This window comes from Schistocerca cancellata, chromosome 2 (assembly GCF_023864275.1).
Source record: "Schistocerca cancellata isolate TAMUIC-IGC-003103 chromosome 2, iqSchCanc2.1, whole genome shotgun sequence".
Classification (NCBI taxonomy): domain Eukaryota; kingdom Metazoa; phylum Arthropoda; class Insecta; order Orthoptera; family Acrididae; genus Schistocerca; species Schistocerca cancellata.
In genome coordinates this window covers 277,463,804-277,481,474 of record NC_064627.1, presented here as the reverse complement: position 1 = coordinate 277,481,474, position 17,671 = coordinate 277,463,804, and positions in this window count along the sequence as shown.

Genomic DNA, 17,671 nt, shown 5'->3' with positions numbered 1-17,671 from the left:
AAACTAATAGTTTCCCGTCGCCGTATAACAACAGAACCACAGGGCTGGATCCAGGAGAGCATCAGATCATGCCATCAGCTTGAATTAACTCAATGCAACTGCCGATTAACTTTTATTCATTCACTCCGATTAAATGAAGCTGCCAAAATTGGATTTCGTAAACCGATTTCCCAATACCTGTTCTGGGTGGTAGTGTAAACACTTCAAAATCGATTCTGGAAATCCGCTTCTGGTTGCCATTTTACCAATTCCGCAATCGATTTTCGCTCCCACCTGAACGCAACTGGGTTTGAAGCGTGCATGGCTGTCAGGTTTCGCCTTGCTTTTAAAAATTTTCGTCTAATATGGATGGAGTGGCATTTTTTACAGTGAAGGAAAAGCAGAAATATTAGACTGAAGCTGTTTACACCTCGTCTAAACGAAGAAAAATAGCGACTGTATTGACTAAATCATATTAATGATGGACCTCATGAACTCAAGACATTCAATAAAATTGCTAGGCATTTATCTTGATACCAAATTGAGCTGAAATACTCACACAGAAAAGCTGTGCAGTAAGTTGGCAAGAGTTCTATATCTCCATAGGAAACTGAAGGATTGTGTCAGTAAGGAGTGCATGCTTATGGCATACCATGCCACTTTTCATACTCATCTGCATTATGGAACACTTCTTTGGGGAAACTCTGCTGGGGCAAAAGATGTTTTCCTCTAGCAGCAGAACGCCATTAGATGTATTTTTGGTGTGTGCAATTTAACTTCTTGTAGACAGTACTTCTTGAGCACAAAATTCTTACAGTTCCCAGTCTATACATACTTAAAGCACTTATACATGCCAAAGAGAATGCCCACATGTATGAAAGCAGGTCAGATGTGCACTCATATGAAACCAGAAATAGGAACTTATTAGACATTCCTTGGACACATTTTAGTAAAATCCAAAATAATTTTTTACATGCTGGCAAAACATTTTACAACAATACATCACATGGAACGAGGGAATTGCATGAGAATTGATTTAAAATGGTGGTAGAGACATGATTGAAAGAGAAAGACTTCTACAGCATAAGTGAATTCCTACATAATGAAAAAATATGATTCTCTATTATTATAAATGTGATTGTGATCGAAGAAACTGTAATTTATGTCATACAACCATACTGACCTTTTGTATAATCATATACCATATGTTAACTTTTGTGTAATCATTTGTACCACAATCTGTATAACTGTGTAACTACTGACCTTATGTATAATCATTGGTATAACCATCTGACGATGCCTATACTACACAACAGTTGTTTACAGGCAAATAAATAACAAATGAATACTGTAACAGCAGTTTTCCAGGTGCCATATTCAAGTGGGCTAGCAAGTATGCTTCAGGACTTAAGGCCGGGTTCATACTTGCAACAAAAGTGTCACCACAGCTGGTGGCGTACTGTAGTTGCAATGCAGTTGAACGTGTGAACTCCCAGTTTTTAGTGATGCAACTCAAGAGACGCAATACTCGTCATGCCACAAAAAGTTCATCTTGGTTGTACTTCGTTTCTCCACTTTCGTCCACCACTGCTCTATGAGGCAGTATTTCGAAACACGAGCATTCTGTTGCATGGAGTAATTGCTGCTGTAATCCATTCGATTTCAATGTGTTTTTATTTTATTTGTGAAAGTATACTTTTGCAGGTTCTAGAACTGCAAGAACAGCAACCTATTTTTGATTTTCTGCAGTATAATTTGTGCGGTGGGGGGCAATACATGCAACCAATGACATATCCACAGTCTTAAATGGTTTCAGAATGAATAAATAAACAAACTTAATTAATATACGTAATCAAGAAAGAGAGTCATATTCATTTCTAATTTCTCAGACCAAGCATTGTATGGGTTGTGGATTATACTGTATGCAGGAAATAGCTCCAGAGTTGACGTGACAGATGTTTAAGTAAAAAATTACGTATTTGAAATGACTATATCAAAGAATACAGTAACATTCTAAAAATCTTGGACGAGTGGCGTGTCTGTAGACGATATTTACATGCCAGCTGTTGGTTGGTCTCCATTGCAGACAACATTTTCGTCTCTGAGTGTTATTTCTGTTATAAATGTGTATGTCTCCTCTGATTTTTCCCTGTGCAAAATCTATTTTCAGATACATAGAATTTGTGACCTCCTCTGCGAATGGTAGTTGGTGATGCTACTACAGAAAGTCGCGTGCTGTGACCCCACATTAGTTGCATGTGACAACCCGAATTTGACATGTAAACATGGCAACGAAAAGCGGTTTTCGTCTTTCGGAAGATGTGTCACATGCAAGCGTAATTATTGTACACGATAGAAAATCGCCTATCTGCAGTATAAACTGAGGATAAACTATCCAGTAATTTTGGTCTGGGTTAGATAGATTATACAAAGAACTAGTTTGACACCAAATGGAAAATATTGAATCGATCAGTACAGAGGGTCAGCTTCCACCCATTCCTTTTTCAAAATGGCAGACAGAAACAATACAAACCATAGTATGGTATAAATTATTGTCTTACCATTACAGTATGGATAAATATAGTTAATATTATGTCTCACACGCAGTCGTAATAAACTTAGAACAATAATTTCTTAATATTATGCATACTCAAGTCTATATTAATACAAAGTAGGACATACATAGAAACTTGGAAGGCTTTAGCTGAAACAAACCATTAGAATCCACATCAGCTAGTATGAAAACGACTCAAAACAACATAATTCATTAACATCACATTAAAGAACGTATATGGCACTATGATTACATACACAGCTTTCAAAAACAAAAACCAGATTCTGGAAATCTTTTGTAGCTATTGTGAAAAAGTGTTTATGTCTGATGCATATTTGTTAGTCCAGCTAAAATGGCGTCTAGACAACAACTGTTCCAGTTTCAAATTTGGTTATGACAATTGCCATTTCTTAAATATTGGAGGTAGACATTTTTATGCCCAATCTAATTTCACCGTCTCCTTCACTCTATCCACATTAGTCGAATATTTTGAAAACAAGATGTAACCTGACAACCCAAGTATGTTTCAAAAACGGTTGGGAGCTTACATGGGAACGAAAATCGATTGTGGCAGTGGAAAACTGGTAGCTGGAAACAGTTTTCCAGAATCGATTTCGTAGAGTTTATATGGCCAACTAAAAAATTGTATTGTGAAATCGGTTTACAAAACCCGGTTTTGGGAAACCCTTGTAAACGTAGTGTAAGTGAAATGAAGAAGAACGTTTTCGCGATCTGATCTTGGGAGGGGTTCTCTATTTGATATTTCATGACAATAACCTTGGGTAAAGCTGTAACTAGTCAATATCTATTACATTTATTTTATTTATTTATTTGTTTTATTTATCCATCGGTAGACAATAAATATGGTATAACTGTTGTCGAAATGTACTTGTAAATTTATGGGAAACCACTTCAAAGAAATGGAACATATAAATATGTAAATAAAAAGTACAGGCAAAGATGTATAAGGTCATACAGGATGTAGTAACGAAGAGTAATACAAGACCTTATGTGTTACTATATTAGTAACACATAGTAAAATAGACTACATAGTAAAATAACTTTTTTTATTGTCATGCTTGCATAGTCAGTTTTCTGTAGGTCTTTACTTTCGTTCTGCCTAGACAACACATCCTTATACAATTAAATAGAGATTTTACAGCTTACAACAGCTGACCATTACATATACAAATACATTAAATGGTTTGGGGCGAAAGACAATATTTTCAGTTGTTCCTTAATATAAACAATCTCAGAAAATGTTTGTTGGCCTATGTAGTCATTTAACAAATAGACACATTGTTCGAGTACAAATTTTTTAAATTCGGCTTTTTCATCTTCTAACGTTCTGAGGTTGATGGGCAGTCTGTTGTAAAGTTTTGCTCCAATGTGGCTCAGATATCGTCGAGTGTTGTTCTTTTTGTCACTGAATACAGAGAGCTGTGCTATTTTGTGTATTTGTTGAAACTCTGCAAGTTAGGGCCTGACCAAAAACACATTTGTATATATATATAATGATGGTATTGTTAGTATTTTAAACTTTTTTAATATGAGTTTGCAGTGAGCCTTTGACTACTATGTATTATTATTCGTATGAAGGAGAATAGTGAAGAATGGGATATCAACTATCACCTTTGATCAATGAGGTCACAAGTTGCCACAGATGATGCATTGCACAGATTTAAAAGTCGTGGAGGAAGAAAAAGAGGAGAGGTGTCATTACATCACAAACTTGAAGCCTATGTCCGCCATCTTAACTAGCCCAAAACATTAGTTTCACTGCATTCATCCCTCCGTAGTTCACCACAGTGGTACTTCCCTGTGATGTCATTCTGATGTGTCCGTGCCCAGTTTCAACAGTTTTGGGTGTTTTGATTCTGTGGAGGCATAGTTGTTTCTGCAAAAACGTCACCTTGCGTTGTTTATGGGTGTAGTAATCGATCTGATCGTAATATAAAGTTTAAAGGAATCACATATCATTCATAAGTGAAGAAATTGAACCAATATTTTCTTTTGTGTACGTGATTATTGTTACACTATATAATTTTAATGTAATGGTTTCATTTCTGTAATTTGACTTTAGATTTCCCCTACGTTACTCAGTGTCCGTTCTTTCTCTTCTTTCCTTTGTTTTTCATTGCCGCCGGCAGCTGTGGCCGAGCGGTTCTAGGCGCTACAGTCTGGAACCGCACGACCGCTATGGTCGCAGGTTCTAATCTTGCCTCGGGCATGGATGTGTGTGATGTCCTTAGGTTAGTTAGGTTTAAGTAGATGTTAAGTCCCATAGTGCTCAGAGCCATTTGAACCATTTTTTTTTCATTGCCAAGTCGCAAACGCTCTGACTTCAGATCCACACAGTAACAATGGACTCGCCCCCGAACAATGCACGGCTATTTAGCTGCACTGATTGTTGGGGGCAGCAACAAATGCTCTAAATTTCTCTCACTGATGATTCTTATTCATTGTTCACATTTCTTCCCCCTTTAAAAGAGATTCTGGCTTGAACAGCTGGACACAACGATCATGTGTGCGTGAGTTTTGTGTGTATGACTGTATGAATGTGGGTGTGTGCTGTGCTTCCTTTCTGAAGAAGGCTTTGGCTGAAAATACATGCGAACACTCTTTTCGTCGTACCTGCCTTGTGCTCGACGTTTGAGTAGCAATCTATTCGCTTCACAGTGTAGTTGTTCTCTCATTAAATTTGTTGTAAATAATCCACTCCACTTCAACTGGAACAATGATTTACTAATTACAATAGCAGAAGAAAAAATGACATTCAGTACGCCACATTAGTGTTGTATGTAACACAAACAGAGGTTCACAACGCTGCAAATAAAAGTTTTGATCACTTACTAATTGATATAAAATGCCTGGCACACAGCAAAGTAAAGTTTGAAACTAAATACAAAACGTTTCTCTTTGATAACTCCCCCTATTACACAGAAGATTATCTATTACTGTAATGTGTAAATGATGGGTAGAAATTACTGATTGACATCTGCCTATTTTAATTAAAAAACGTAAAAAACTAATAAATGATCACCGTGTAGGCATATGTACAAAAAAAATTATGTCAATATATAATGACTCGTTCCATATAATTATGATTTATCATGCAAATGATACATGGGACATGAATCTAAATAACTAATTACCAGTATATCGCAAACCATGGTACAGAGTTATATACTTTGAAGATATAAAAATTAAAACGATAAGTAAAGTGAAGCAGATGATCAAAGTAGACATACATTCCAATTGTGCTATGTTTGGTTATTCCTCTAAAACTAACAGAGTTATTGGCGATAAATATACCAGGAAAAGAAGCAAACAGACTACTCTACAAAAGGTAGGCCTACATCATACATAGCTTAGGCTATCATTACTGAAAAGTTACTCACGTACATGTTGAGCCAATTTTAAGGGGTCTTAAGCGTTTGAGACCATTTCCTTAACTACATTTACAGCATTCCACAATGCTGGGAGATGTTTAAAAATCTATATCGGTTTTTTGTCCTGTAAGTTACTATTATTGGTTACCTACTGAATCACGCATCGTAAGTAAGATTTCCAAACGAGAAGGTGGATCAACTACAGTGATACTAATGCACTGAGAATCTAATAAAACAAGAACTCTATTCTGCGTGGAGGTATAATTTTATGCAGTTCTGTTTCTTTGAAATTTCAATGATCATTCACTTTGTTTACATGCACAAGATGCACTAGCATACGTTTATGGGCTAGCAAGGGTCAAATAGGTAAGTTTTTTACAAACGAACATTAAAAAGTTGTGCATACGAGTTGAATCCTGAAAATGTAACGAACAAGAAGCAGTACCGACAGCAGTAAGCAAACAAGCAAAGGATTCACAGTTCAAGTTTTATTTGCTATCGATACAAATACAGTAAAAGTGGTATTAAAAGGAATACGAAAGGATGCTTTTTATGTCACTTCCTTCTGTTTCCAATTTACCGACATATAGCTGCAAAAAGCATGTTACATTAACAAGGCCGAATGTGTCGCATTTCTAGTGCAAGGACGCACTCAAGAACAGAAAAACGGTCTAAGTTGTCTTCCTTACACTATGCTGTTCATGGAAGCACCGTACTTCTAGTGCTTAAAATAACTGTTGCCTGAACACGTGAGAAATAGTGAACAAGACGCAATTGTAAACATCAGTCCGCTAATGCTTTAGGCGACTGTACTTAAAACTGCGGCAGGCCCCACATCCAACTGGTTTCAAAACAACGTACAGTGTAAGTCTGTAGAACCACTTCCCTTTTATTTTACCTCCATGTTAAAAGTAAAGACGGACATTGGGAAACAAACTATATGAGTACAGAGAAAACAGGGTGTGGACATATATATCATAATGTAATATTAGGTAATGTTATATATATTCCTTTTTTCACAGTAGAAAAGCCTTGTACCTTATTCTTCAGTTGACCTATATAGGTCAACTGAAGAGTAGGATACTAGAGCTAGCGAAAGCAAAAAAAAAAAAGCAGCATACACAACATTGGCATGGTATACCTCAGTTGACATACATAAAAATTTTATGTATGTCTGTTTTCTCGACTTCCCTACTATTAGTACTGAAGACTAGGATACTAAGACTATCGACAGCAAAAAAAAAAACGACACATGTAAAATTTATATCTTCTACTTCAGTTGACTTATATACACTCCTGGAAATTGAAATAAGAACACCGTGAATTCATTGTCCCAGGAAGGGGAAACTTTATTGACACATTCCTGGGGTCAGATACATCACATGATCACACTGACAGAACCACAGGCACATAGACACAGGCAACAGAGCCGACATTGTGCAACATGCTCAATAGGGGACAGATCCGGAGATCTTGCTGGCCAGGGTAGTTGACTTACACCTTCTAGAGCACGTTGGGTGGCACGGGATACATGCGGACGTGCATTGTCCTGTTGGAACAGCAAGTTCCCTTGCCAGTCTAGGAATGGTAGAACGATGGGTTCGATGACGGTTTGGATGTGCCGTGCACTATTCAGTGTCCCCTCGACGATCACCAGTGGTGTACGGCCAGTGTAGGAGATCGCTCCCCACACCATGATGCCGGGTGTTGGCCCTGTGTGCCTCGGTCGTATGCAGTCCTGATTGTGGCGCTCACCTGCACGGCGCCAAACATGCATACGACCATCATTGGCACCAAGGCAGAAGCGACTCTCATCGCTGAAGACGACACGTCTCCATTCGTCCCTCCATTCACGCCTGTCGCGACACCACTGGAGGCGGGCTGCACGATGTTGGGGCGTGAGCGGAAGACGGCCTAACGGTGTGCGGGACCGTAGCCCAGCTTCATGGAGACGGTTGCGAATGGTCCTCGCCGATACCCCAGGAGCAACAGTGTCCCTAATTTGCTGGGAAGTGGCGGTGCGGTCCCCTACGGCACTGCGTAGGATCCTACGGTCTTGGCGTGCATCCGTGCGTCGCTGCGGTCCGGTCCCAAGTCGACGGGCACGTGCACCTTCCGCCGACCACTGGCGACAACATCGATGTACTGTGGAGACCTCACGCCCCACGTGTTGAGCAATTCGGCGGTACGTCTACCCGGCCTCCCGCATGCCCACTATACGCCCTCGCTCAAAGTCCGTCAACTGCACATACGGTTCACGTCCACGCTGTCGCGGCATGCTACCAGTGTTAAAGACTGCGATGGAGCTCCGTATGCCACGGCAAACTGGCTGACACTGACGGCGGCGGTGCACAAATGCTGCGCAGCTAGAGCCATTCGACGGCCAACACCGCGGTACCTGGTGTGTCCGCTGTGCCGTGCGTGTGATCATTGCTTGTACAGCCCTCTCGCAGTGTCCGGAGCAAGTATGGTGGGTCTGACACACCGGTGTCAATGTGTTCTTTTTTCCATTTCCAGGAGTGTAGATCAGCTGAAGAATAGGATACTAGTACTAGCGAAGGCGAAAAAACCTAAAAAAGTAAAATTTATATCCTGTACTTCAGTTGGCCCATATAGGTTCCTAGTTCAGCTGAGGTACAGGATGCCAGTGGTACGTACATCGCTTTTTTGTTTTCACTAGTAGCAGTATCGTGTTCTTCAGTTGACCTACACAGTACAAGACACAATTCAAATGTAGAGGAGACAGCAGTTGGAACCAGTCACTATCAGACACAGGTACAATTCAAAATGTGTACACAAATGATTTAAAATTACCACAAGTGATATAAAGCATATACAGTATTTGTCTCTTGATAAGACATTCACTTATTTACGATTATGATGCTTCGCAACAGAACACAGACGATTCATTATCTATGGCTCGAAAATGACTAAAATATGACGTTATTTGTCAAAACAGATTAATTGTATCCCTTTCTACAGTTGACGTGCCCTCTTCTGTAACAAAAAAAAGTTCCAAAGGGCAAGTATCGAGTCCCAAAATATAATTTCATATGTTGTAAGAGACCGAAAATATCCGAAATATGCCCTCCTAGCACCCTCTGAGATACAAACATTTGTAATAATTCTAAGAGCAAAACATGCTCAAATACGTTTCTGTGAGAGCTTCCTTACATGGTTATTAAAATTTAAGTTTTAATAATCATGAATCCCTAACAATTTTGTAGATATCACTCGGTCTATGGCTTTGTCACACAACACGAGATCTAGATGTACATTTTGGCTTATTTTCCCAAACTGCATATATATATTTTTTTACTTACATTTATAGTCAACCTGTTTGCACTGAACCAAGAGTGGACATTTCTTAGGAATTGATCTGTAGTTGTTTGAAGAGGATGCTTTGGTGCACTTATTGTCAGACTGTTTCATCTGCGAATAGTATGGCATTTGCTGGTCCATATGATGTGTGGAAGTCATTTATATACACATGAAACAATGTGGGACCTTGAATACTGCCTTGCAAACTCCGATTTCCACTTTTTTTGCATCTGATACTAAATTTATTTTGCGGGTGGAGCAAGCTGGCGTCAGTCCTAAAATTCGTGTTGTTTTGTAGGTATGGCTAAAAACATTTTTCTCTGTCCTGTGAATGCCTAATGTTTCTAATGTTCCTAAAAGAATGCCATAATTAAAGTATCAAATGTGTTGCAGAGATCTAAATTTACTCCTACTGCTCTATTGTCTGTTTCTAGATTTTTATTATTTGTGCGGTGTAGCAAATTACTACTGTTTTCGTGTTTTTACTTGCCTGAAAGCCATACTGATTGCTGTCTAGCAATTTATTTTCATTTAAATACTTATTCATTCTGTGCTTCATCCATTTTTCTAGTATTTTGGAAAATACTAGAAGGAGTGATATTGCTCAATAGCTTTTTACCTTATACTTGTCGCCTTTGTTAAACAATGTCTTTGCGTTTGACATTTTCAACCTTTCCAGATACACTTCTTCACTAAATGATAAATCAGCTATGTGTGGAAGGGTCTTGCAAGTTGTGGAACTGTCATTTTTGTGACAGACGCTAGCACCTCATCTGCTCTTGCCAGCATTTTAGGTTTCAAGCTTTTTATCACTTCTAACACTTCATGTTCGTGTGTTGGTTCTATCCTCATGCTACAAGCAGCTTTTAAAATTTCTGGTTTTTGTTGGTTTGTAAATTAAAACTTGATGAAATGGTTGCATTTATGAATTTGGCAAATCTTGTTTTTTAGTATTGACGTTTTCTCCATTTTTGAAAGTGATGACCTAGCCTTCGCATGTCTTGCCTTTTTCTGCCTTCACAAATCGCATATAGTTTTTATTTGTTTTTGGACTGTTTTATTAAGCTATCATTTCATGTAAATTTTGCCTTGGCAATTACTTTTTTATATACCTTCTTGTAATTCAGAACGTAGTCTATGAACTGTGGGTCGGTAGGTGTTTTCATTTTAGAACTAAGTCTCTTTAAAGTTCCACTAGACATTTTGAGTCCACTTGTGATTCAAGAACTTGGCTTTGTATTGCCATGTGATCTGGTTCTCTTCAAATTTTGCTGAATTGAAATTTCAATACATCTTCCTATTCAGCAGAACTGGTTGCATGTTCAGTTTCCCAAGATGTTCTTCCTTTGAAATTATAATAATAAAGATGCCAATTCCAATGTAAAACAGGTATCATCATCAACCAATACAGCTAAATTCAGTTCCATGCTACATACCAACTAGAAAACAGCGATAGTATCTGCAAAACTTGACCAGTGAGAAATGATCAGAAAATGATACAGTATGTAGACCCAATTAACCAGATCGATACATCAATTCAGAATTTATAATTAGACCCCATGTGTCGACAGAAGCAATCCATTTGATTTTATAAATGAGAAACCTGAGCATATAACTGACAAGTGAGACTGCAACTGTGTCAGATTAAGTTTATTGTTTTTCTATGTGTAGTAGACCACCACCATAACCAAAAGGGCCTCTGGGAAGTACAGTAGTTTAAGTCTCGGTAATTCCTCAGCTTCTCTCTGAGTTTGGGAGGTCTGAAACGATATCCACTCAGCCCTCGTCAGGTCAAATGAGGAGAGATTTGATTGAAGAAGAAGCAGCTCCACCATCAGAATTCGTCTCTTGGTAATTCCAGTTCAAAGGATTGCCAAAATGCTGATCAAATGTCCCATGATCATAAATCTCTACTTGTACCACCTTGAAGGCATCAGGGAGCCAGTCACAGTATCAGTACTGTGCTCGCTAATGGATACATATATTTCCCTTATGGTACTAGCACTTGTAATTGAATGTTATTACTTTGTGAAAGGATGGAGAGAACTATATTTTGTAATTATATTTACCAAATATACTGGAAAAATATCCATTTGTGCTGAAAGACCCTCAAATTTAACTCCTGCTGAAGATTATGTATCCTTGCGTCCATTATTATTACAGTATCAGAAGGAAGTTGGTCTTACTATTTAGCAGGAGCGCCCATAATGAAAAAATGTTCCTCCATCTAGAATTATAATATAGAAGACAGCAATATGTATTACTTCCTCCTCTGATGCTATGCTGGGATAGTTTCTAGTGTTCCTACAGCGACAGTACTTTTATAGCAGAAAATTTATCCCCTTTTTCCTTAATGAACACCACTATACTATCAGATCATGTTTGTCTTATTTAGTGAAAAGCAAGAGGTTGAAGCTCTTATAGGGACTTCTGGTAATATACACTTGGCTCACTGTCACACCACTCTGAGTGCTCAAGTTTATCAGTCCTAGAGAGACTGTATACAGGATATCCCACATAAAACTGGTATGTCTCATGCTCAAGATACAAGTAACAATTAACTAACTAAAAAAATAGATTTTAGTAATGTTGGAAAATATATAGTGTTTATAAGAGATTATGAAAGTGGTGTCCAAAGGCATCCAGGAATCGCTGACTTCTTGTAATGGTGTTACCAGGAACACACTGTAATTCTGCATGCGTAATGTTGTTACTAGTTTTAGTAATGTTCTGTTCAAGATCGTCTATTGTCCCAAGGATTGTCAGCATACACTTTGCTTTCTACTGTGCCCCATAGATAAAATTAACACGTTGTTAAGTCCAATGACCCTGTGGACCAGAAACTTCTACTGGCAAGTCTGTCTTCCAGGAATACATTGGTGATGTGGGCCATACTTTGACTGAATGTGTGAGTGGTTGCTCCATAATGTTAGAATGCTGCATACAACTTTTCTGCATCTGTTAATGTTACATAGAAAGAATCAAAGATCTCTAGATATTTTTCACTCTTCACGCTGTAATTGAAAGATATATGGCTAGTAAAGTGCATGCCAGACAACACACACCAAACACCTATCTGCTCTGCATGGTGAGGTTCTTCATGCAGATTATGCGGGTTGTCCTGCGACCAGTATCTGCAATCCTGAGAGTATACTTAGCTAGAAAAATGAAACCAGGCCTCATCTGACATTAAGTAAATTGAGGGGTTCAAGTAACAATTAGCAACTGATGTTAACAGCTAGTTACAATAACGAACTTTTTTTCCTGATCCTCAAAGTTCAACTTGATACCACACTCACATGATAGGCTTTTCATTTCACATATCTTATCACATGTTAACATAATGTATGAGCTACAGACACCTACTGTGATAACCTCCTTACCATCTTGCAGTGACTTCTCGTAATTTTCATGTGAATTCCATCTATAGTTTCAGGGGGCCTCACTGTTGGTCGCCTATTCCTCTGCACATTCTCAACAGATTCTACAGCCCTCCTTTTTCTGTAAACATTTTAAATAGCGCTGGTCATAGGGAGTTTCCCACCAGGATAATTTGCTTCAAACATTTATTTTACATTCCTTGATGGAGTGTGTCTACATATAACACTCCATAATATCAATTCACTGTTCTAATGCAAACTGCCCAGTTCTGTAACAACTCAACAATATAAACTTCTCACAACAACTGATGCATGAATACTATGCTGCACTCAGATTTTTGATACAATGCAGTGTAACCAAATTTTGAGACAGTGTAGTCACTTCAAAAGCAACTCAACTAGAGATGACTAATACGTGAAACATACCAGTTTTATGCGGGACCCCCCCTAATATGTAGGCTCTCTAGTATACAAGCTCTCTAATCAATCCTAAATCAATTCCTCTGTAGATGTGCATCATATTGCTTTCTTGCTGGCTGATTTTTAGTCATCCTTGATTAGTTTCTTTGTAACAGAGGATGCTTTCATCAGATTGTGCTTCTGATTACGATTTCTTGTGTTATTACACTCTACGAGTTGCATTTTAAATATATTGCTCATATTTTGAATGCATTTTGCTTCTATCTGTAATACTGGGTGTGTTAAATGATTCCATGTTTGTTTTTGTTTAATATGAAATGGAAGTTGCTTTTGTTGCGAGATGTTATGAGGACTCATGTGTATTTTTTATTGCTTATGAAACTGTGTGTGAACTGCTTGATTTAAATGTATTGTACGAATATTGTTTATATTCTATTGTAAATATTTATGTTCACATCTACTTTCCATATTTTCTCACGTTTAATCGAGAACCCCATCTTAGCGAAATTGTGCGTTGAATGGTTCTGCTTCTTGTCACTGAATTCCATACCTTTCACAGTAGTTTGAGGGTTATGGATGTACATGAAGATGAGTATTGTTGAGATAGAAATTTAATGATCATATCTGTGACTTACACTAAATAACTTCAAAGATTTTAAAGTGTTTTTCGTTGCTCAGTTCTTTCAGTTTATTTTTAATTTAATAAAATCAGCTAATAAATTTAACATTTTACAAGTGTGAGAAACTAAATTTATCAAGTTATGAGCCCAGGTTTGTTTTGAAATGGAATCTGTAATAAAATACTTGGCCACAAGTAGACTCTCACCTAAAAGTTCTTCGAGATTGCAACTGACATGGGAAAATACCTTACTTCTTTCTTCGATGGAATAAATTTCAACACCTAGAAATTCAGGTTGAAAGCTGTTATCGAGGAACTGGAACTTTTATCATTTGTAAAAGCAAATTATCTCACAAAGGGTGGAATTTGTGGATGGGAAGAAGGACACACAGTGTTGCAAAGGAAAAAAGACTGGCTGAATTGGTTGAACAAGACTAGAAACGGAAGTTTCATCTTATTCAACACACTCTATAATGGAACACATTATTATTATTATTGTTTCTTTCTTTTCCTTTTTCCTCTGTTCTTTCCTTTTTATACATATAAGATATGTACAGGGTGGTCCATTGATCGTGACTCGGCCAAATATCTCACGAAATAAGCGTCAAACGAAAAACTACAAAGAACACAACATGTCTAGCTTGAAGGGGGAAACCAGATGGCGCTATGGTTGGCCTGCTAGATGGCGCTGCCATAGGTCAAACGGATATCAACTGCATTTTTAAAAAATAGGAACCCCCATTTTTTATTATATATTCATGTCCTACATAAAGAAATATGAATGTTTTAGCTGGACCACTTTTTTCACTTTATGATAGATGGCGCTGTAATAGTCACAAACATATGGCTCACAATTTTAGACAAACAGTTGGTAATAGGTAGATTTTTAAATTAAAATACAGAAACTAGGTACGTTTGAACATTTTATTTCGGTTGTTCCAATGTGATACATGTACCTTTGGGAACTTACCATTTCTGAGAATGTATGCTGTTACAGCGTGATTACCTGTAAATATCGCATTAATGCAATAAATGCATAAAATGATGTCCATCAACCTCAATGCATTTGGCAATACATGTAATGACATTCCTCTCAACAGTGAGTAGTTCACCTTTCATAATGTTCGCACATGCATTGACAATGCGGTGACACATGTTGTCAGGCGTTTTCTTTTTCAGTATTTAAGCAGCAAATTTGTATTAGAATGTCCAATATATATATCACATTTCCCCATAGAAAGAAATCCTGGGACGTCAGATGCGGTGAACGTGCAGGCGATGGTATGGTGCTTCGATGACCAATCCACTTATCATGAAATATGCTATTCAATACCGCTTCAACCGCACGAGAGCTACGTGCCGGACATTCATCATGTTGGAAGTACATCGCCATCTGTCATGCAGTGAAACATCTTGTAGTAACATTGGTAGAAAATCGCGTAGGAAATAAGCATACATTGCACCAAATGGGGACCAATTATCCTTCCTCCCATAATGCCGCACCATATGTTAACCCGCCAAGGTCGCTGATGTTCCACTTGTCTCAGCCATCGTGGATTTTCCATTGCCCAATAGTGCATATTATGCCGGTTTACGTTACCGCTGTTGGTGAATGACACTTCGTCGCTAAATAAAACACGTGCAAAAAATCTGGCATCGGCCCGTAATTTCTCTTGTGCCCAGTGGCAGAACTGTACACAACCTTCAAAATCGTCGCCATGCAATTCCTGGTACATAGAAATATGGTACGGGTGCAATCGATGTTGATGTAGCATTCTCAACACCGACGTTTTTGAAATTCCCGATTCTCGCGCAATTGGTCTGTTACTGATGTGTGGATTAGCCTCGACATCAGCTAAAACACCTACTTGGGCATCATCATTTGTTGCAGGTCGTGGTTGACTTTTCACATGGCCCGCATCTCGTGGTCATGCGGCAGCGTTCTCGCTTCCCACGCCCGGGTTCCCGGGTTCGATTCCCGGCGGGGTCAGGGATTTTCTCTGCCTCGTGATGGCTGGGTGTTGTGTGCTGTCCTTAGGTTAGTTAGGTTTAAGTAGTTCTAAGTTCTAGGGGACTGATGACCATAGATGTTAAGTCCCATAGCGCTCAGAGCCATTTTTTTGAACTTTTCACATGTGGCTGAACACTTCCTGTTTCCTTAAATAACGTAACTATCGGGCAAACGGTCCAGACACTTGGATGATGTCGTCCAGGATATCGAGCCGCATACATAGCACATGCCCGTTGGGCATTTTGACCACAATAGCCATACATCAACACAATATCGACCTTTTCCGCTATTGGTAAATGGTCCATTTTAACATGGGTAATGTATCACGAAGCAAATACCGTCCGCGCTGGCGGAATGTTACGTGATACCACGTACTTATACGTTTGTGGCTATTACAGCGCCATCTATCACAAAGCGAAAAAAGTGGACCAACTAAAATATTCATATTTCTTTACGTACTACACGAATATGTAATAAAAATGGGGGTTCCAATTTTAAAAAACGCAGTTGATATCCGTTTAACCTATGGCAGCGCCATCTAGCGGGCCAACCATAGCGCCATCTGGTTTCCCCCTTCAAGCTAGACAAGTTTCGTTCTTTGTAGTTTTTTCGTTTGACGCTTATTTCGTGAGATATTTGGCCCGGTCACGATCAATGGACTACCCTGTATATATCTTATATGTATAAAAAGGAAAGAACAGAGGAAAAAAGAAAAGAAAGAAACAATAATAATAATGATGTATTCCATTATACAGTGTGTTGATATAAAAAAAAGGATGAGATAGAGAGATGCTCTTAAGCTTCCTAGATTCATTTGTCTGTTTCTATAATCGGTAGCTGGTGGGCATGTGACGAGCTCTGCCGCATTGGTATTGTACAGAAGTCTGTACTCTAATTGTGTGTTAGAAAATATTAAATACACTTATAGCAAAGTTTATTCATTCAATCATGCCGACGATATCCATCTGTTCATATCTCTGTGAGGTGCCCAGAAATCCTGCTTCAAGAGGATCGTAGCTAACAAGAAGAATTCACATGACCAGAGGAGGGGCGATCTGAAGCCAGTATTGTCGTACTAATCTCCAAGCATAATAGTGGTAACAAAACTGATGTACTCAAATTTACAAATGTTACATGTTGAATATATTTATGGAATCTTGAAGGTCTGTGTATAATTAATGCCAGTTAAAGTTCAGCAAGAATATGAATACTTTCCAATCCTTTTTTAATCATTCTCTAAAAATTTTCCTTTTAATTATTTAAGCAGCAAATTTGTATTAGAATGTCCAATATATATATATCACATTTCTAGTCCCCCCACCACTATTAAATGGCGACCGTTCAAAGGACGGCCCCGAGTGGAATATGAACAGACGTTTCAATTTTTAAAATTTTTTTGAGATAATTGATCCGTTTTTGTCGTTACAAGAAAGTACTGAGGCCTTTGTTGAATTTGCTACATTTCCGTGAGATTGGAAATATTAACAACTTGAAGGAGCAAAGTAAAAATTAAATACTACCTAAAACCGAGACGCTGCGGGAATGCATTTGCTACATTTCCATGAGATTGGAAATATTAACAACTTGAAGGAGCAAAGTAAAAATTAAATACTACCTAAAGCCGAGACGCTGCGGGAATGCTAATTGCAGCTGCAATGGTAGGAAGCTGCTATGCTGCATGATTATGTGGCTGTGCTTGGCGCCATGTCTCTCGCAGTAAATAATGTCTTTTCCTTCCAATGAATATCCTTTACGGAGAGTGCATTTCTCTATAAAAGACGAAAATTTGTATAAAGTAACCACTAAGGTGCAAAATAATTCTTGCAAATTCTGTAAGACACTATCAGTAGGACTGCATCAGAGAATATTTACTTTCATTAATGAAAACGCACATAAGACTGTTTTAATTGAAAGATACCGATACAAACAAATTTCCAGTTTTGAAATTTTTTTCTTTCATAATTTTGTTAAGCGTTGTTCACAATGGAGTCAAAG